Genomic DNA, 20,416 nt, shown 5'->3' with positions numbered 1-20,416 from the left:
GAATAATTGTAAGTCCACATAGTTTCATTAAACAATAATGATAGAGACATCATGCATTCATCAATAAAAATAAATAATAATTATCTTCACCCCTAATTAACAACTAAATGAAGTGTAAAATAAAAATAAGAAATAACATAATGGTTACATGAACACATAAATACTAGTACAACCACATTAAAAATATTAATATGGTTGATATATTCAAAGGCTTCATCCGTATCTACCATTGATAAATATATAACAACATATATTATTATTAACTTTGATTTTACTTAACCCTTAAGAATGCCAAGTCTTATAAAAAACAAAACTGTTGAAGAGTTCCTATCATTTACAACCAAGATATAAGACAGTTTTTCTAAAATCATTTACTTGTCAAACTTCAAAGTTTTGGGTGACCTAGAGGTTTTTGATGGTGTTGGATCCATTTCCACCATCAAAAACATGATTCAAACACTAGAAGTGCAAGATTTTTTGAAATTTTTTTGCCCTGATTCTAACCACTTTTGGCCTCTTCCTTCACCTCAGTAGACACTTGCATTTTTTTTTGGGTGGCCTTTTAGGCATCTTGGGAAGAGTTAGGTAAGGTCTTGACTTTAATTAAGGTTTTATGTTTGAGTGACCCAAAAAAACAAATTTATTGTTATCGCTCAAATATAATCATAAAATAGTGGAAACATTGTCATATAAGTAAGGTGGATCTTTATTAGTTTTACTTCAATCTATTACTCATTATTTAATTTAGTTAAATGTGTATCTACTTGAAAAAAATGGTGTTTATATCTCACATTTAAGTAAATCTATAAAAAAAAAATTATGTTAAAAATACGATTAAAAAATCAATTTTCCTCTTTTTTCTTAAAAAATATTTACTTATAATGATATCACTATCTTGAATCTTATTGTTTTTCTTAAATTTGATTTTATTGAAAATAATTTTTTACTTTAAAAGTTTCTCTAATATTTATCTTAAATTAAGAAAAGAAAATTTTTATAAATAAATTAATTAAAAAAAAGGTACTCAAATTTCATTCTATTGTGAATATTTGTTATAATTTCTTATTATATTATGATTTGTATAATTTTAAATTAATTTTGAATTTATTATCGTTGAGAGGAATTAATTTTTTTTTCTCTGCAGGAGGTTTGTAATTCAAAAGATTTAATCTTTCTTAAAATTTAGTAGATTTGGAGTTAAGATGGATCTAAACATATTTAATTACTAATTATAATTATTAATTTTATATTTCATATTCTATATTTTATTTTTAGTTTTTTAATGTGATTTAACTCAGTCAAATGTTAGGATAACATAACAATATCTCTTTTCTACTACGCTAGATAGCACCTCTAGTAAAATAAGATAGAATGACAATTTTATTCAACGTAGGAACCCTAATAGATAATATTGTTCTATAAGGTCTCTTATTTTTGGATTATATACTCTTCAATTTTTTTCTAAATCTCTTGGGCTTAAATTTAAACTTTTTTATCCTTGAAACCCCTAATTTATAGGTACAAACATGAACAATGACTAATATCCTTCTACTTTCATTAATCACATATGGTTTCTTACACCTCTCATATTCAACACATTTATAGGAACTCTTTAACTAGTACAACTCTAATTTTATAAGTTTGAATGGATCATGCAAAGCATCTTTATTGGCATATTTCCATTTATACCTTGTTAGATCCAATCCTACAACTTTAAGGGAGATTCCATCACAATTTGAGTAAGGGAAGTTCCATGGAAACTAGAACACCTTGTTAGATTTAATCCTACAACTTTAAGGGAGATTCCATCACAATTTGAGTAAGGGAAGTTCCATGGAAACTAGAACACGAGAGGTATCATCTCTTCTAAGGGCAACAAACCTCTCTACTAAGCATGCATTATTGATTTCTCTTCACCATACTAGAAAATCTAGTGTTTGCGAGAGAGAGAGAGAGAGATTTTGGTTGGAATCCAATGAAAAATTGTGTAGTCAACTATTGATTTTTGACTATTTAAACTGTGGTTTTGACTACATATATCGATTCAACACCTTGTGGAGAGTTCAAAACTCAAACTTGTGATTCCAATAAATCCTTAATTTTAATTTAATTAAACCAGAAAAACTTTCAAAACATCTAACAAATAAACTACCACTATATAATATATGCTAACAAATCTAGTGTTCATATATACACATATTGTAGATATATGCTAACAAATCTAGTATTCTTATATATACACATAGTGTAGAAAACCCATGAAATTACAAGTAATTTATAACATCTTTCTATGGGAAAAATGGTAAAGTAAAATGAAAGTACAACCAACATTTTGGTACGTGGAAGAAATGAGAAATAAAGGTAAAAAAATTTTGAAGACACACACCATGGACTCCATGAATATTATAAGATGACCTCAATCCCCATCGAATAAACGTAAAGCCTATGAGTGTCGCTACATAAGGAATGTTTTACGAAAAAGTGAAAGTGAGATGGGACCATCAACTAAATCCTCCCGTTATAATAAAAACTTATAAGTTGTGACTAAATCCTCTTGTATTACAAAATAATTAAGCTTTGCAACTATATCCTCTCATACTAAATTATAAAAGAAAAATTTTTGAGGGCACGATGTTTAGACCTATTTACTCCACTTTTGACCCATGTAACATCCATGTTAACCGAATGTCTATTTGTATATTGTACTATATTTTAGCTATTTGTATATTGTACTATATTTTAGCGCTCACATTGTGAGAATTTGGATATACTATAATTAGGTGCCAATTTGGTGGGGATGTTGGGATTTGGAAATTTTCTATAATTAACTTTGAATCTACTCACTAGTGATTTTATGTGAATGTAGTTTTACCAATAGGTTAAAATAAAAAAATGGTGTTATCGATGAGTTAAGTTAAGGTAAGTTGAGATTTATTTTTAAGATTAAAAGAGCATTATCTAACTTATAAGTTAAGATTTATCTTTAGATTACGCAATAATGAAGTAAAATGTTATTAATAAGTAAAGGCTTGTTATATTATTTGTGTTAATGAGTAGGGGTTTATTTTAAGATTATGAAATAGTGTTCTCCATAACAGAGTGCAATGTTATCAATGTGTATGGGGATTTATTTATAGAGTAATGTTATGAATGAGTAGGTATTTTAAGATTATGAAATAGTGTCTTATTGAATAATTTTTGAAATGTATTGTTTTTAAGGTTTATGTTTATTTGTTTTAAAATATATAATAGTATGTTAGCTAGGTCTATAGTATGTTTTAAAATTGTTTTTGTTGGGTTAATAGCTCATCTTTTTATAGGATATAAGAAAAAATCTTAACAACCTAAGATTCAGAGGTATTTGGCAAAAGTGAAAGTTTGCCCCCTTATGGACCACCAACGAGCCATTCTAAGAGGTGTGGTTTTCCTTGAATAACTATGACGAGTCAACTTGAATTTGAGGATAGCAGTAAAATATACTTATCCTCACAGATTTGACAAATAAATTTCTCATAAGTTTTTTCATTGTTAAAAAAAAATAAGTTTTTAAGATGGGCTTTTAAGTATTTTCATTTACTTTAGCTTAAAATAGTATATTGCCACTAATTATTAGAGACAGATATATGTATGGCCAAATGTTCACATCCTGGATTAGGAATGGTTCCAGAAAGAAAGCATGTGTCTCCTACATATGGTGTAGCATGATGAAAAACCTGCAATGGCTCTTGGGATTTATTCGTTGGGAGGTTGGTGATGGAACTAAGGTTGAGATCAGGTTAGATGTTATTAAGAGAATTTATAGGAATCACTCTTTATCCATCCCATTACTTAATTACATCCATGACAAAGGCATACACTGCCTTCATCAGATCCATCATCTTCACAGTAATAACATTGATCTACAATCCTAGAGCAGGGCGGAGGAATTAGGGATGACAGGTATATATACTTATGAATGGGAGAGATACATTTCTCTATTACACTCAACAGGAATTACAATCACAGAATAAGAGGGTTATCTGGCCTGGGATGGTATGTTAAAAAAGGGTCAACCAATGGTTAAAGACATATATCGCATGCTTCCTAGGACTGAGAAGGATTTTTTCTTCCAGAGATGGTTCTAGGAAGTATGGAAATGGGAGTTTCCAAACAAAATAAAATGTTTTTTGGCTAGCAATACATGACCGTGTGCTCATATGGAAGAACTTATAGATCCAAGGATTTATAGGTCCGTGCATTTGTCATATGTGCATGAGGAGATCCAAGGATATTGATAATTTTCTTATTCATTGCCCATATGTTGTGGTTGTGTGGGATGGGGTACTTAATACATCGAACATTGCTCCAACTAGACATAAACATACCTTGGTTTCTTGTCTATATTTTTGGTTCATATAACATCATTAGCATCGAACCCTACCATTATACATCATATGGTCCATCTAGCATAGCAGAAATACTTATATATTTGAACAAGAAGGGGTTGTGGTTCGAGATGTGTAATTAAGATAGTTGAATATTACAATGAAATTGAACCGACAAAGATTTTCTCTAACAAAACGTAGTGCAGGTACAAATACATTTGGAATGACTTTCCTGTGGGATTTTTTTGATGGGGCATGTTCTTGGAGGGAATGAGGATGTGGTGCATTCATAGTTATAGATCCAGGCAAATACTTCCATTTCTAGTGGGAAGGAGGACTCAGTAAAAACATTGAGAAGGGATCATCACTTTATGGGGAGTACTTATAGCGGAAAAATGGTTGGAACTAGAGAGCTTACATGTATATGGAGATGTTAAGGGAATCATTGACTAGGTCAAGGGCTATACTCGTTTTAATCCACCCATTCTATCAAACTAGATGAAGCATATCCAAAACCTGGTAAGTACCTTCCAACATATACAATTTGATCACATATACAGAGAGCAAGATATGATTGTAGATCTTCTTTCCAAGAGAGGTGTCAGAAAGGAGCCTCATAATTTCTACTTTTCATCTTTTTAACATGATGTCATGATTAATGCTGGTAGCATTAATTATTCTTAGGAGAAGTATTTTTTATATTTTCCATGGACTATGCTATAAATTTTGGGGAGAAATTTGATGAAAATATATGATGTAACTATGTAGAATTTTATGATACAACAGTTGGGAATAATATGGATACATAAGTATTCAAGATCTACATTTTACTGAATAGATGATATAAAGGCAATAGACAGATAGTAGAAGGATAATAGATGGACATTTTTTAGACCAAGATTATTTTATGATAAATGATTGTAAACATAAAAACATTTACAAGTATATGTACTTTATTTTTTAATTATAAAAACGAAATGTTTTTTTCATCTAGAAAAAAAATAGTAGATTGCTAACAAAACTTACACTACGAAGTATTTCGTGGAGCAAACCCATATTTTAAACAATATTCCATACCAATTAGGAGAGGCATAAACCATACACCATGTATTATTTTATATAAATGTATTAAATACAAAATCGCTTTCTCCATTTATTTTAAAAGAATTTGACATTTCTCTGCACGATACTGATTTCCACTTCATACATGTAATCAAATTATCTATTCATCTTCGTTTCCATACACATAATGCAATAAATTATTTATTTATCTTTTTTTCTTCAATACAAAAAAAACGCTTTCCTTTTCATTAAAAAAAAGAGTACATTCTCTTAGAAACCATACAAAAGTAACATGTCTAGGACAGATACTATTTTCCACACATTTTAGAGAGCTTTAATGGAAACCATACCAAAATCTTGTTTTTCATATTCTACCTATCATCTCTATTTGAGGGAAACTATGATTAGTTTGTTCACAAAATTGGAAATCAATTCCTTAACAATATAGATTGTAACAATAATACAATAAAGAGACAACATTCAAAACATTCTCCCACTTGTTGTTTTCTTTCCACAGGGGGCCACAAGAGAGCTTAGTCATTTATCTAGCGTTGCAACACCCATTGTTTCTCTACACCAAGAGAACTTCTCAGAGCTCACAGATTTTGTCAATGCATCTGCAGTATTCTTCAAAGTGTCCACCTTTACCAGCAACACCTTTGTGTCTTCTATCATATCCCTCACAAAGTGATATTGAACATCAATGTGCTTTGTCTTTGAATGATATTTAGGGTTCTTTGCCAAGAAAATTGCACTTTGGCTGTCACACTCTATCCTTATAGCTCCCTGTACTAACCACATACTTGAACACAATCTATGCAACCAAACTGCTTCCTTGCTTGCATGAGTGGTTGCGATGTATTCTGCCTTTGTAGTTGATAGTGCCCCTACAAATTGTCTCTTACTCATCCAACTGACTGAACCTCCAAATAGGTTAAACACATACCCACTTGTATATCTTCTCTGATCCAGATCTCCAGCCCAGTCTGCATCAACAAAGCCACAAATATCCAACACTCTGTCCAATCCTGGTCTTCCTTGGTAGCACAAACCATAATCACTAGTGCCACGCAAATACCTGAAAATTGGCTTCATTGTTGTCCAGTGCTCCTTCCCTGGTTTTGACATAACCTACCCAATACTCCCATTGCATGTGCAATGTCTGGTTTAGTACAGACCATCTCATACATCAGGCTACCGACTGCACTTGCATATGGAACATGGGACATGTCCTCCTCCTCTTCATGTGTCATGGGACATTGTTCAACAAATAACTTTACACCTACAAGAAAAGGAACCTTCACCGGTTTACTATCCTGCATATTAAACCTCTGCAATATTGTCTCGACATACTTCCTCTGGTTTAACCAGAGCTTCCTCTTTGTCCGATCTCTTTTAATTTCCATGCCCAAATTATAGTTTGCAGCACCGAGATCTTTCATTTTGAATTTGGAGGACAAATGGGTCTTCAAATCCTGGATAATTTCTTTGTCATTTCCAAATAGAAAAATATCATCCACATAAAAGACCAGATAAATAACACGGTCACCAATTAATTTGAAATACACACAGTGATATGCTTTGCTTCTGGTGAAGCCAAGTCCCTGTATAAATGTATCAAATTTCAGATACCACATCCTTGGTGATTGTTTTAACCCATACAGAGACTTCTTTAACTTGCATACTAGTTCTTTCTTACCCTTCACCGCAAAGTCTTCAGGTTGTTTCATGTAGATCTCCTCTTCCAGATCCCTGTGAAGAAATTTTGTCTTCACATCCATCTGTTCTACCTCAAAATCAAAAGCAGCAGCAACAGATAAAAGTAATCTAATAGAAGTTACCTTGGCAACAGGAGAAAAAGTATCACCAAAATCAATTCTCGGCACCTGGAAAAAACCTTTTGCTACTAACCGAGCTTTGTATTTCTCTGCATTTCCTTCTACATTTGTCTTCTTCTTAAACACCCATTTTCTACCAATGGGTTTCAACTCCACCAGATCCCAAGCCTCATTTTTGTGCAAAGATGCCATTTCATCAACCATGGCCTCTTTCCAAAGTTTTCCATTCTCTGAATCTATTGCTTCCTTCACAGTTCTGGGATCATCATCAATAATAGATAAAGAAAAATTTGAACAGAAATCGGATGGAATATACCTTTCTGGCTACCTTGTTTCTCGAACTGATCTTCTCACACCCGTAGTTTGTGGCTCTTCATCTTCTGATTCTTCCTCTGTTGTAGAGTCTGGTTCTTTCTCCTTTAGCTCAAACTCTATCTTCTCAGGTTCCTTTGGTTGGACTTCATGTTTAATAACATATTTCACCTCTCCGAACACCACATCTTGGTTTTACACAACCTTCCTTGTTACTGGGTTCCAAAGCTTATAACCCTTTAAACCATCCTTATACCCAATAAATATGCACTTTTCAGATTTACTATCCAACTTGGTTTGTTTCTCCTTTGGAACATGTACACATGCATCACATCCAAATACCCTCAGATGTGAAAGACAGGGTTTCTTACCAATCCATACCTCTTATGGAGTCTTATCCTCCAATGGTGATGAAGGTGATCTGTTGACCAGGTAGCATGTTGTCTCCACTGCCTCTACCTAGAATTCTTGTTCTAATCGGGCACCACTGAGCATGCTTCTTGCCCTTTCCATCAACATCTTGTTCATTCTTTCTACAACACCATTTTGCTGAGGTTTATATGGAGTAGTCCTCTGTCCTTAATAATTCATCTATAAATGATACATAGTACACAAACTTACCCAGTGATGGAACCTTCACAGGTCCAAACACATTACTGTGCACAAGCTCTAATATTTGTTTCGCCCTCTTACCACCAGAGGGGAAACTCACCCGATTCTGCTTCCCATATACACAATTTTCACATAAATCAAAATATAGAGAGCTATTACTCATACCTTCTACCATACCTTTACCATGAAGTATTTGAAGGCCCTTCTCTCCAATATGTCCAAGCCTTTGATGCCACAGCATGGTCTTCTCTCCAGAGACCACTAGATTTTCTGCTCCACTTTCAGGAACCACAGAACTGTTGCACCCATCAACAATAGTGCTACCTTGCAGCTTGTACAGAGTTCCAATTTGAACTCCCTGCATCAGTACCAGTGCCCCCCGAACCATCTTGCAAGTATCCTTCTTAAACACTGTTTTTACACTTGCAGCATCCAGCTTGCTTATAGAAATCAATGTTCTCGCTAATGCAGGAATATGAAAAACACCTGGAAGTGTTCTAACCCTTCCACCTTGGAATGTCAACTTTACTTTTCCGCGACCAACGATTCTAGCCTTCTTGCCATCCCCCAAGAAGATATCACCACCATCATATTTCTCATACTCGCAGAACCACTCTCTATGGGGAGTGAAGTGAAAGGATGCACCTGAGTCAATCAACCATGCCTCATGATCTACATGTGTACCTGAAGAAGCCAAGTACACATCCCCACCTTCATCTGAGGTGGTTTTCGCCTCTGCTAAAGGAGCATCATCAGATCCCTTTCCCTTATCAGGAGCTTTAGATTTACAGTCCCTTTTGTAGTGCCCTTCCTTTCCGCATTTCCAGCACACCACCTTTATAGGTTTTAATAGAGATTTAGATCTCCCTCTAGAATTTTTGTTTCTATTATGGGACCATCCTCGTACAGACAAGGCATCACCATTCCAGCTCTCCATACTTTTCCGTCTCATTTCCTTCGTCAGCAAGGATGAGACTATTTCATCAAATTGCAAGGAAGTTGCATTGCTACCTATTGCAATAACTAGACTATCCCATGAATCTGGTAGAGAACACAACAAACTGATGCACTTATCTTCATCTGAAATTTTAATAGCAACATATAATAACTGGCTTACCATAGTATTAAATGCGTTCAGATGTTCTTTCACCGAGTCTCCATCTATCATCGTCAGGTTATACAGCTTTTTCCATTGCAACAGTTTATTCATAAGAGACTTAGATTGGTACAAAGTCCTTAACTTGTCCCACAAATCCTTCATCGTACCTTCCCCTGATACATTCAACAATACTAAATCTAAGACATAGAATCGTATTATGCTCTTAGCCCTCTGATCCAACTTTTTCCATTCTTCATCGGACACTCCCATTGGTTTAATGCCTGGATCTACTGCAACCCAATGATCTTTATCCACCAACAGAGCCTCCATCTTGAGTTTCCATAACTCAAAACTTTGGCCATTAAATTTCTCGATTTCTATCTTTCCACTACTTGCCATCTTCTTTCATCACCAGAATCGATTCCGTAGATCTCCCACTGAACAGGGTCTACCACAAGCCCGAGTGAAACCCCTTAGCAACAAAGGCGTCCCCTTGAAGCCAAAACAACTCTGATACCAAATTTAGGTTTTAATCCTGTATAGAAATTGCCTGCATACAAATTCTAAAACACAGAAAATAAACAATGCGAGAGCATAACACATAAAACACATATACACAGAGATTTTCCCCTGGATCCCAAAACTTGGACTACCAGCTTGATTTTTCATTATATTCCTTTCAATGTTACAATACATATTTATACATGCTGAAGCATCCAATACCATGGACCAAAAACCATCGCGTCCAAAACCATGGACCGAAAACCATCGTGTCCAAAACCATGTGCGAAAATCATGCACAAAACCATAGGTAGGTCCGCCCAACCTAATATAGGGTCCAAAAAATAAAATTTTCTGGGCTGCTACCCCGAACCCCATAGAGTGGGGTTACCTGCACCCCTCAAACCCCCTGTGACTCCCCTCGCTACACAATCGGCACAATGAAGGGGGCACTCTGCCCCCCTTCTAACCCCCTAGTTAACTACGTGGGCTAGTCATGGAAAGAATATAACACAACCCAACATGTTGTGATGAATTCCTAAAGGATATTGAAGTTCCCTGCATTCATGGATCTGTCATAGACATAAACTGCATAATAATACTTACCTGGATCTGAATCGATTCCCCTTTTTGAAAGAATACCAGCAATCCACTTTTGTTCTCTATAGATGTGCGTGAAGGAGATGCTCTAGAAGGAAGGTTCCAGATCCCTGATGTGTCTCATCCAATTCGAAATAATATGGGGATTGAAGTTTTTGTAATCTTTGCCGGGTCTATAATGCTCTTGGCGTCTCCATGAACGTGAATCTTGTCCGGCCCCAGCCAATTGACGAAGGTGAGAACACCCTAGAGTGCAATAAGCTCAACTCTACTGTTATCCCCCCTTCCTCCTTGCCACCAGAAGTGGTAAATGAACCCATGATCTAGGATGATGACAACACCACATCCACACCTTCTCTGTTGGTTAGCCTCGTTAAAAAAACCCATGGGATAAATTCCCTTAATGTTCTTGTAAATATGTTTCCTTGGTTTTTCCACAGCCTTCTTAGGACCAATCTTTGAAAAAAAGTGATGCTCTTAATAATCACCTCCCAAACCACCAGAACCTTTTGTTCGAACAACCAAGGATTCTGACTTCTCCATATGGCCCAGATAACATAGAAAGGAAGGGAATGGTAGTCCGACCTATCCTTGGACCAATTAAGAAAATAGTTTTCAAGAGAGATCTGAGATCTCAAATGACCCAATTTAAGAATGGTCATCGCACCGACCAAACTTCCTTGGCAAAAGAGCATCCAATGAAAATATGATTAGCCTCCTCATCATGCATATTGCACATGGAGCAAATACCTGGTCCATGGAAACCTCTGCCTTGTAAATTGTCCCAAGTGAAAATTCTTTTGTGGATGGCCAGCCACCCAAAGCATTGGAGTTTTGTGGGAATCTCCCAACCCCACGTTGCCTTGAACCAATTGATAAAATTGAAATATTTTTCCGATAATGGAAGATCGTTGTAAATTTTCTTAACTTTTGGGAACCCGTCTTTCGTATTGCCTTCCCATTGTAGTAAGTCTTCCCCTTCTCCAATGAATGTGCTCGCTGCATGAAGGTTTGTGATGTATGCTTCCCATTCAATGGCCATGTTCGCAGTCAATCCATTGTATATAGCTCTCATCCAAGCCGTATGTGCATTTAATTGATTATTCTTGATAGCTATATGAGTGACTTTGTAGATTCCCCTTTCATGAAGAAGGGTAATAAGGGAAGTCGATAAGGTGTGAATACCCTATAGGCCTTTAATTGCATCTAGGCACACCTCCACCTTATTCCCAACCTCGATAGCCCATCTCATGTTTCCCAACATCTAGTGACAATTTTTCATCATGCTCCTCCATATGTATGAGGTATCATTTGTCTTTCTTATCCCCATCCTTGACCATGACGAGAGACCATGTCCCTTCATGTACTTATCTCTAATTATTTTCCCCCATATGTCATTATCACTAGCTTCCCTCCATTATCTTTTAATGACTAAGGCACAGTTGAAATTGTGGGTATCCAAAATACCCCATCCCACCTCATCTATCAGTCTTGCAATGGCCTTCCACATTACCAGATGTAATTTCCCCTTGAGCTCCATACCACACCATAGGAATCTTGCCATAATCTCCTCAATATTTTTATAGACCTCCATAGGCATAAAAAACAGATGCATCCACTAAACCGAAATATTTAGAAGGACAGATCTAACTAAAGTCAAACTCCCTCCAATGGAAATCCATTTGTGAGTCCACCCTGATATTTTTTTTATTAAATCTATCGAGTAGCCAAGCCCAATCCTTGTTGTAATATCTATTTTCCTTGAGCTAGAACCCAAGATAATTGATGCCTTCTTCCAAACTATTCACAGAGATCCCAAATAAAATGCAAATTTCCCTACATCTTGGGTCATTGGTTTCAGCCAAGATCAACATTGATTTGTTTGTGCCCATAAAGAGGCCATATGCATCACTAAATAAATAGATGATTCGGTGAATAATCAACCAGTCATCGTTATCATTCATGCCCCCAAATAGAAGGTCGTCTAAAAACATAATATGAGTAACCCGCATATTCCTGGAAGATTTCACTCCCATGATACTACCATTTCCTTTAGCCTCACTCATATTTTGAATCAAACAGTCCATGACCAGAATGAATACGAGTGGTGATAAGCCACATCATTTTCTGAGGCATTGGAATTCCCTGGAGAATTTGGTCAGGTACCCATTAATTATGATAGAAAAATCCGTGGACTGTATACATCCCATAATCCATCCAAATTTACTCGTGGAGATGCCCACTTTGTACAGAACCATATGCAAAAACTCCCAATAAATGCAATCGTATGCCTTTGTCAAGTCCACCTTTATCAAGTTAGCCCTCATGTTCCTAACTTTGATAGAATGCATACATTCCTGTGTGATGCTAATTGCATCTTGAATTTGTCTACCATCCAAAAAATCAAATTATTATGGAGAAATGTATCTTGATAGAGTCTTCATTACCCGCAATGCTATAAGCTTTGAAGTAATTTTATATAAGGCATTGGAGAGAGAAATGGGCATGTAATCATTTAAGGAGGTCGAATGGTACTTCTTAGGGATAAGAAAAATAAAAGTGGCGTTCAATGCTCATGTTATGTATCCATTTATATGGGATTCATCCTCAACAACTAAAATATTTTCAATCATTAGATCAAAGAAATGATGGAACAATTCCACTCCCCATCCGTCCAGACCTGGGATTTTTTCTTTTGCACTATCGTGAATGACCACCATAACCTCCTTTTTCTTAATTGGTTCCCCCAACTTTGCATTATCCTCTTGTTTAAAGATGACCAGTAGATGCTCAATAATTTCCCGCTGAGATGAAAAATTATTTTCCTTAGCTTCTAATTGACTCTTGGAATGGTAGCACGCCTCCTGTTAAATATCCTCTTGGTCAATTAATTATTTCCCCTCGGAACTTTGGATACCCCTGATAAAATTCCTTTGTCTCCTGTTATTAGTGCATGCATGGAAGAGTTTAGTATTCTTGTCCCTGATAGACACCCACAGAGGTCGACTCTTTAAACGCCTTTCTACTTCATGTGCCTTCATAATTTTGCTTCCTTTCCCTTCCAGATCAATAATAGATATCTTATATGCCTTAGAAAATAACTAAGGATCATCAGGACCATTGAAATAAATTAATGCTTTATCAATGTCAGAGAGTTTCCTAACAACCTCTGTTTTTTTTCTTTTAATCCATGAGCAAGCCTCCATTTTTAAAATTTTGAGCTTTTCGACAACACTCCCCATTTGAAAACCTGTGACATTTTGAACTGGACGGCCCCAGACCTCATGCTTCAGTAAATTAAAATTATCATTGTGCAGCCAAGAAGAGTCAAATTTAAATGGAAGAGGCCCCTTTATTCCCCATCCTTCCCAAGAGAGTGTGATCGGTTGGTGATTTGAGAGAAAAGATGGGATGACCTACGAGGAGACGCCCTTCATAAGCCTAGCCAATGAATTTCTGATAAGAAAGCGATCAAGTCGCTTTGAAATACCCTCCATCCTTATGCATTCGCTTCGCCAAGTCAGAGCAAGGGGCTTTGGAGAAATATCCCTCATGTCTTGTGAAATCAACAATTCCTTGAAGAATTTGGAAAGAGGGTCGACTATGGAATGATTCCATCAAATTTCATCTATGCCCACAATGAAAATGAGAACACTGGACAGAATGATGGACCTTAACCCCAGTATACTAGAGTCTGTGAAATTTTCCCAAAATGTCTGTCTGCTAGCGTATGGAGCACAAAGATTGATGAAGAGGATTCTTTGTGATGATCCCATCGGGTAACCTGTCAAGAGAATACTTTCCTCAAAATAGTAATTCATCAGGTAATTATGGGAAGGGTTCCACATCACTCACAAACCTCCAAAAGGCCTAGCCGCATGTGATGCATACACATACCAGTTGGGACAGACTATAAGCAAATAAGCCCATGCCCTCTCACTGTTGCACATGGTTTCCTGAAGAAAGATAATTGAGGGGGAATATACCTAAACCAGATCCCTGAGTGCCCGAATTTTATGGACCTCACCCAATTCCTGAATAGTTAATGACATAATGATCATGGGGGAACCAGGGAATCCAGTGCATCCTCTCTAAGGACCCGGTCATGAACAGACTCATCCAGCATATCAAAAACCTCCAGTTCACCCAATTCTAGGAGCAAAGGGGGCAACTGGACACACTTGGACACTTTCTTGTATTTAACCAAATTTTTCTTCTTGTTGGCCAAAGAACCAGAGGTAGTTTTTTCCCCCTTTCCAGAATCTGATTGGAAAAAGGACCTCCTAATTTGAAGGGGCTCCATGCCTATGGGTGAGGTGAAATATAATTCCTCTAGTGTCCTATCGGGCGAGAACAAGGTGCCTACGAAATCCACAACAAAGTTTTATTAAAATATGCCCTTATTGGGAGAAGGGGTATGATTGGAAACAATGACGGGAGTATTGGAGGTCCCTCCTGAGGCCTAACAAAGTACCTAGTATCACAAGGAAGAGGAGGGTCATGGGCCAGAACAAAGTCCCAAGAAGACGACACCCCACCCAATTCCGAAACACCCCCATTTCCATGAGACGTTAATAGACAAGATTCGGGAATGGAAGATAAAATATTAGGCAGCGGGTGCTTAGAGTTACCAGAACCAATCTCAATAGAGTATGTTGAGCACAATGGTGAGGAGAACCCAACTATCGTATCATGATTTGACGCAAATTTACTCGCTCTTTGTGAAACTCCCAATTCATATCGCCGAGGGCATACCTATTTGATGTGACCAATCAAATGACAGATAAGACAACGGAAGGGGATCCCCCAATAATCGATTAAAATGCAGAAAGAGGATGTTCCCCATCGGACCTATAACTCCACCAATAGTCCCCTCCCGAAATCCATCTCAACAAGAACCCTGGTCATTCATTTATTCAGTTGGTCAAATATCCCCTCATCTCAATAGTAAAAATTGCCAATAGAGTTAGAAATTTCCTCCATGGCCATCTCTTTCGAGAGCTCTAAGGGTAGCCAGGGGAGCTTGGCACAAATCGAGTTTCACGTCGTGGTCCCCCTAAGAGGGTCAAACCATTCACACAACCATTTCAGCACCAAGACCCCTCTACCCTTTACTTAAGGAGACTTTAGAATGAGTTTTGAGTCTTACAGGGATAAAAAGTGGAAACATATCCACCCATTGGACAACATACTGATCTTTAACCTATATTTTAGTACCATAAACTGCCATGTCTCCACCCAAGGCTTCATGTTTTTGCCCATCATCTTTAAATAGAGCCACCTCCCCACCAACGCCTTTTGTTTCAGACGATCCAAACTAACCCATAATGATTTCGCCCCAAGCGTCAGGGGACGATCCCCTGAGACCACTTTAAGAGCCTTGTGCTTGATTTGTTTTACTGAAACCCACACCCTACTGCAAAAAGGTGCACTACAATCCACATCTGTGTCGAGGTCCTTCTCAAGCTCTTGTAGAGGGAAAGGCAGTTGTGTGCGTGCAGAAGAGATTTTCCATGTATGAGCCTCCTGAGATTTCTGTGTATAAGCCTCCTGCCTTGCCTGTACCGTAATCTCCACCAATGCATCATTACAGATTGGGAAAAGGCCCGGCATGTCTGCCATGTGCCTATCACGACATCTATAAAATACACCCTCGCCCCAAATCCAACCTGGATGCCACTACAGTCTAAGTGTTGAGTCTACCCTGCCACGGATGACCTCCCCGCCCCGTCAGTGATCCATCTTCAAGTGATTTTCCAATAGGACCGTCTGTCGAAGATAAAAGTTTCTCGATCCCCCCGCCCTCAACGTTCACTTTAGCACTGAAAACCAATAATTTAAAAGATATGGGAATAATAAACCCTAGGAGTTAATAGTAAAAACCCAAGGGATTATAAACTCGAGGGAATAATATTAAACCCTAGGAATATGAATCCACAGATTAATAAACCCAAGGGATAAAAATTATAAACACCAAGATAAATATTATAACCCTAAAATAAAAATGGTTGACCATAGTTGATTTCCATATTGAGACAATCCTCGTCACAATGCGACGTTGGACCATGGTTGACCATGTTTGATCATGATTGATTTTCATATCGAGACAATCTTTGTTACAATTTGATGTTGAACCATAGTTGATTTCCATATTGAGACAATCATTGTCACAATGCGACATTCGATCATGGTTGACCATGGCTGGAAATGATTGACCACAGTTGAACATGTTTGATATTAAAAACTAAAGGGATTGATATTAAACATGGTTGAATTTCATTTTGAGATAATCATTTTCCCAATGCAACGTTGGACCATGGTTGATTTTCATATTGAGACAATCATTGTCACAATGCGACATTTGACCATGGTTCACCATCGTTGGCTATGATTGACGATGATTTACCATGTTTGATATTATAAACCCGAGGGATTGATATTATAAACCAAAGGGATTAATAATAAAACCCCAAGGGATTATGAACCCAAGGGACTAATATTATAAACCCAAGATATATAAACCCTAAGATAAATATTATAAATACTAAAATAAACGTGGTTGACCATGATTGATTTTCATATTGAGAGAATCCTTGTCACAATGTGACATTGTACTATGGTTGAGCATGCTTAACCATGGTTGATTTTCATATCAACAAAATCTGTGACAATGCAACGCTTGACGATGGTTGACCATGATTGACCATGGATGACCATGCTTGATTTTATAAAACATGGTTGACCAAGGTTGACCATGATTAACCATGGTTGACCAAGGATGGCCATGATTGACCATGGTTGAACATGATTGATTTTATAAAACACGGTTGAACATGGTTGAATAATATTAAACTCAAGGGACTAATATCCTAAACCCAAGGTATATAAACCTTAAGATAAATTTTATAAACACTAAAATAAACATGGTTGAGAATGGTTGACCATGGTTGATCTTCATATTGAGACAATCATTTTCACAGTGTGACATTGGACCATGGTTGAACATGCTTGACCATGAACGATTTTCAAAACTGAGATAATATTTGTCACAATGTGACATCAAACCATGGTTGATATGTAGGGATTTACAGGGTAAGTTCCTCAGACAGAACACCAAAGGACACCGCTCACAAACAGATCACAGATCAATACACCCATATTTTTGACGTGGTTAAAACCCTCAAAGAGGGAAACAGTCCACGGCCTGAGCCAACGCGGCCACCTCAGGCAATTTATTAATAAAATAATGAAAATTTACATAATCTTCTCTCATGGACAGCTTACGCTACAAATGACCCTCCATGCTCTTTAAATAGAGATCATGGACCAATCGGGTGTTAAGCCACGGATCAAGTGTCGGTAATACCGAGGAGAGAATGAACAGTCGGATCACTACATATCGTGACTGTCGGATTGTAAGTTACAAACTGTACATAGTAAAGAAACACACTTTACCTAAATCTACACTAGACCAAGTTATACTTAACTATTTCCTATGTGTTGGAATATCCTAACATGATAATGGTTGATTCTCATATTGAGACAATATTCATCTTAATGCGACGTTGGAAAATGGTTGATCATGATTGAATTTATAAAACATGGCTGCCCATGATTGATATTATAAACCCAAGGGAATAATAAACCCTAGGAATCAACACTAAGAACCCAAGGGATTATAAACATAAGGGAATAATATTAAACCCTAGGAATATGAACCATTAGATTAACAAAATCAAGGGATTGATATTATAAACCCAGGGGATAAAAATTATAAACCCTAAGATAAATATTATAAACCCTAAGATAAATATTATAAACCCTAAAAGAAACATGGTTTACCATGGTCAACCATGGTTGATATCCATATTGTTACAATCCTTGTCACAATGCGACTCTGGACCATGATTGACTATGCTTGAACATGATTGATTTTCATATCGAGATAATATTTGTGACAATGCGACGATGGACCATGGTTGGTTATGATTGACCGTGGTTGACCATGATTGATATAATAAACCCAAGGAATTGATATTATAAACCCAAAGGAATAATAAACCCAAGGGATTAATACTAAAACTCCAAGGGAATAATATTAAACCCAAGGAACTAATATAATAAACCCAAGGTATATAGACCCTAAGATAAATATTATAAACACTAAAATAAACATGGTTGACCATGGTTGATTTTCATATTGAGACAATCCTTGTCACAATGCGACGTTGGACCATTGTTGACCATGCTTAACCATGGTTGATTTTCATATCAAGACAATATTGGTCAATCTGTGATGTTTGACCATGGTTGAACATGGTTGAGCATGGATGACCATGTTTGATTTTATAAAACATGTTTGAATATGGTTGACCAAGGTTGACCATGATTATCCATTGTTGACCATGGTTGACCATGATTACCATATTGAGACAATGTTTATCAAAATGCGATGTTGGACCATGGTTGAGATAATGATTGATTTTCATATTAAGGCAATCTTTGTTACACTGCGACATTAGAACATGGATGACCATGATTAGCCATGTTTGACCATGATTGAATTTGTAAAACATGGTTAATCATGATTTACCATGATTAATATTATAAACCCTAGGGATTAATAAAAAAACCCAAGGGACTATAAACCTAAGTGAATAATATTAAACCCTAGGAATATGAACCCTTAGATTAATAAAGTCAAGGGATTGATATTATAAACCCAAGGAAATAATAAACTCAAGGGATAAAAATTATAAACCCACGATATATAAACACTAAAATAAACATGGTTGATTTTCATATTGAGACAATCCTTGTTGCAATTTGACGTTGGACCATGGTTGACCATGATTGATTTTCATATCGAGACAATATTTGTCACAATGAGACATTTGCCCATGGTTAACCATGGTTGATTTGAATATAGAGGCAATCTCTGTCACAATGTGACATTTGACCATGTTTGATTTTATAAAACATGGTTGACCATTATTGACCATGGATGACCATGATTCTCCATGGTTGACCACCATAGTTGATCATGATGAAAGATATTTTAATTGAGGGTGATCATAGTTGATGAAATTCAACCATGGATAATCATGGTTAACTATGGTTGACCATGGTTGATTTTCATATCGAGACAATCTTTGTCACAATGTGACATTCGACCATGGTTGACCATGTTTGATTTTATAAAACATGGTTGACCATGATTGACCATGGTTGACCATGATTGACCATGGTTGACCATGATTGACCATCATTGTCCATGGTTGACCATGATTGCCCATGGTTGACCATGATAGTTGATCATAATGAAAGAGATTTTAATGAAGGTTAATCATGGTTAATGAAATTCAACCTTGGTTCATCATGGTTGACTAGTATTGACAATGGTTGACCATGGTTAACTGTGGTCACACTAACATAGTTGAAGAACAAAATCTTCCTTAGACTAGTGTGTAAATCCACATTAAACCCCAATTTTAAAATGTTTATCATAATATCAATCCTCCTAACCTTCCAACTCATCTAAGCTATGATACTTTAGCAATGCTTCTCCTTAAGTCCTTCTATTGCAAAATAAAATTCTAAAACAAAAGAAATAATTCCTAATATTTTTCATTCATCCAATACATTCCCTCTTGATCTCTCAAAATGGCATATCTATGTGAATTCCCTCTTTCTCTCGAAATGGCATATCTATGTGAATTCTATATATTCGTTGTGAAATGTTCATATAGTTCATAAGTATATGGAATTAATTTCATATACTTACCAACATTAATTCCAAATTCTATATTTAGTTATTTAAATAATATAAATATTAATATTAAATTTATAAAATATTGCATCAATTGATTTTATGATAATTTTAAAATATTTTTTAATTTTATTAATATTAATAAAAATATTTATTTAATAAAAATAATCTTTATTTTTCACTATAACCATTATATATTTTAATATCTTATTATAAATTCCTTTACTCTTAAATAAGAGGTGTATATATGTCTATCCTC

Source organism: Pinus tabuliformis, chromosome Q (genome assembly GCF_031772625.1).
Source record: "Pinus tabuliformis cultivar Carrire ecotype Pingquan chromosome Q, CPIR1, whole genome shotgun sequence".
NCBI classification, from domain to species: Eukaryota; Viridiplantae; Streptophyta; class Pinopsida; order Pinales; family Pinaceae; genus Pinus; species Pinus tabuliformis.
This window is presented reverse-complemented; position numbering follows the sequence as displayed.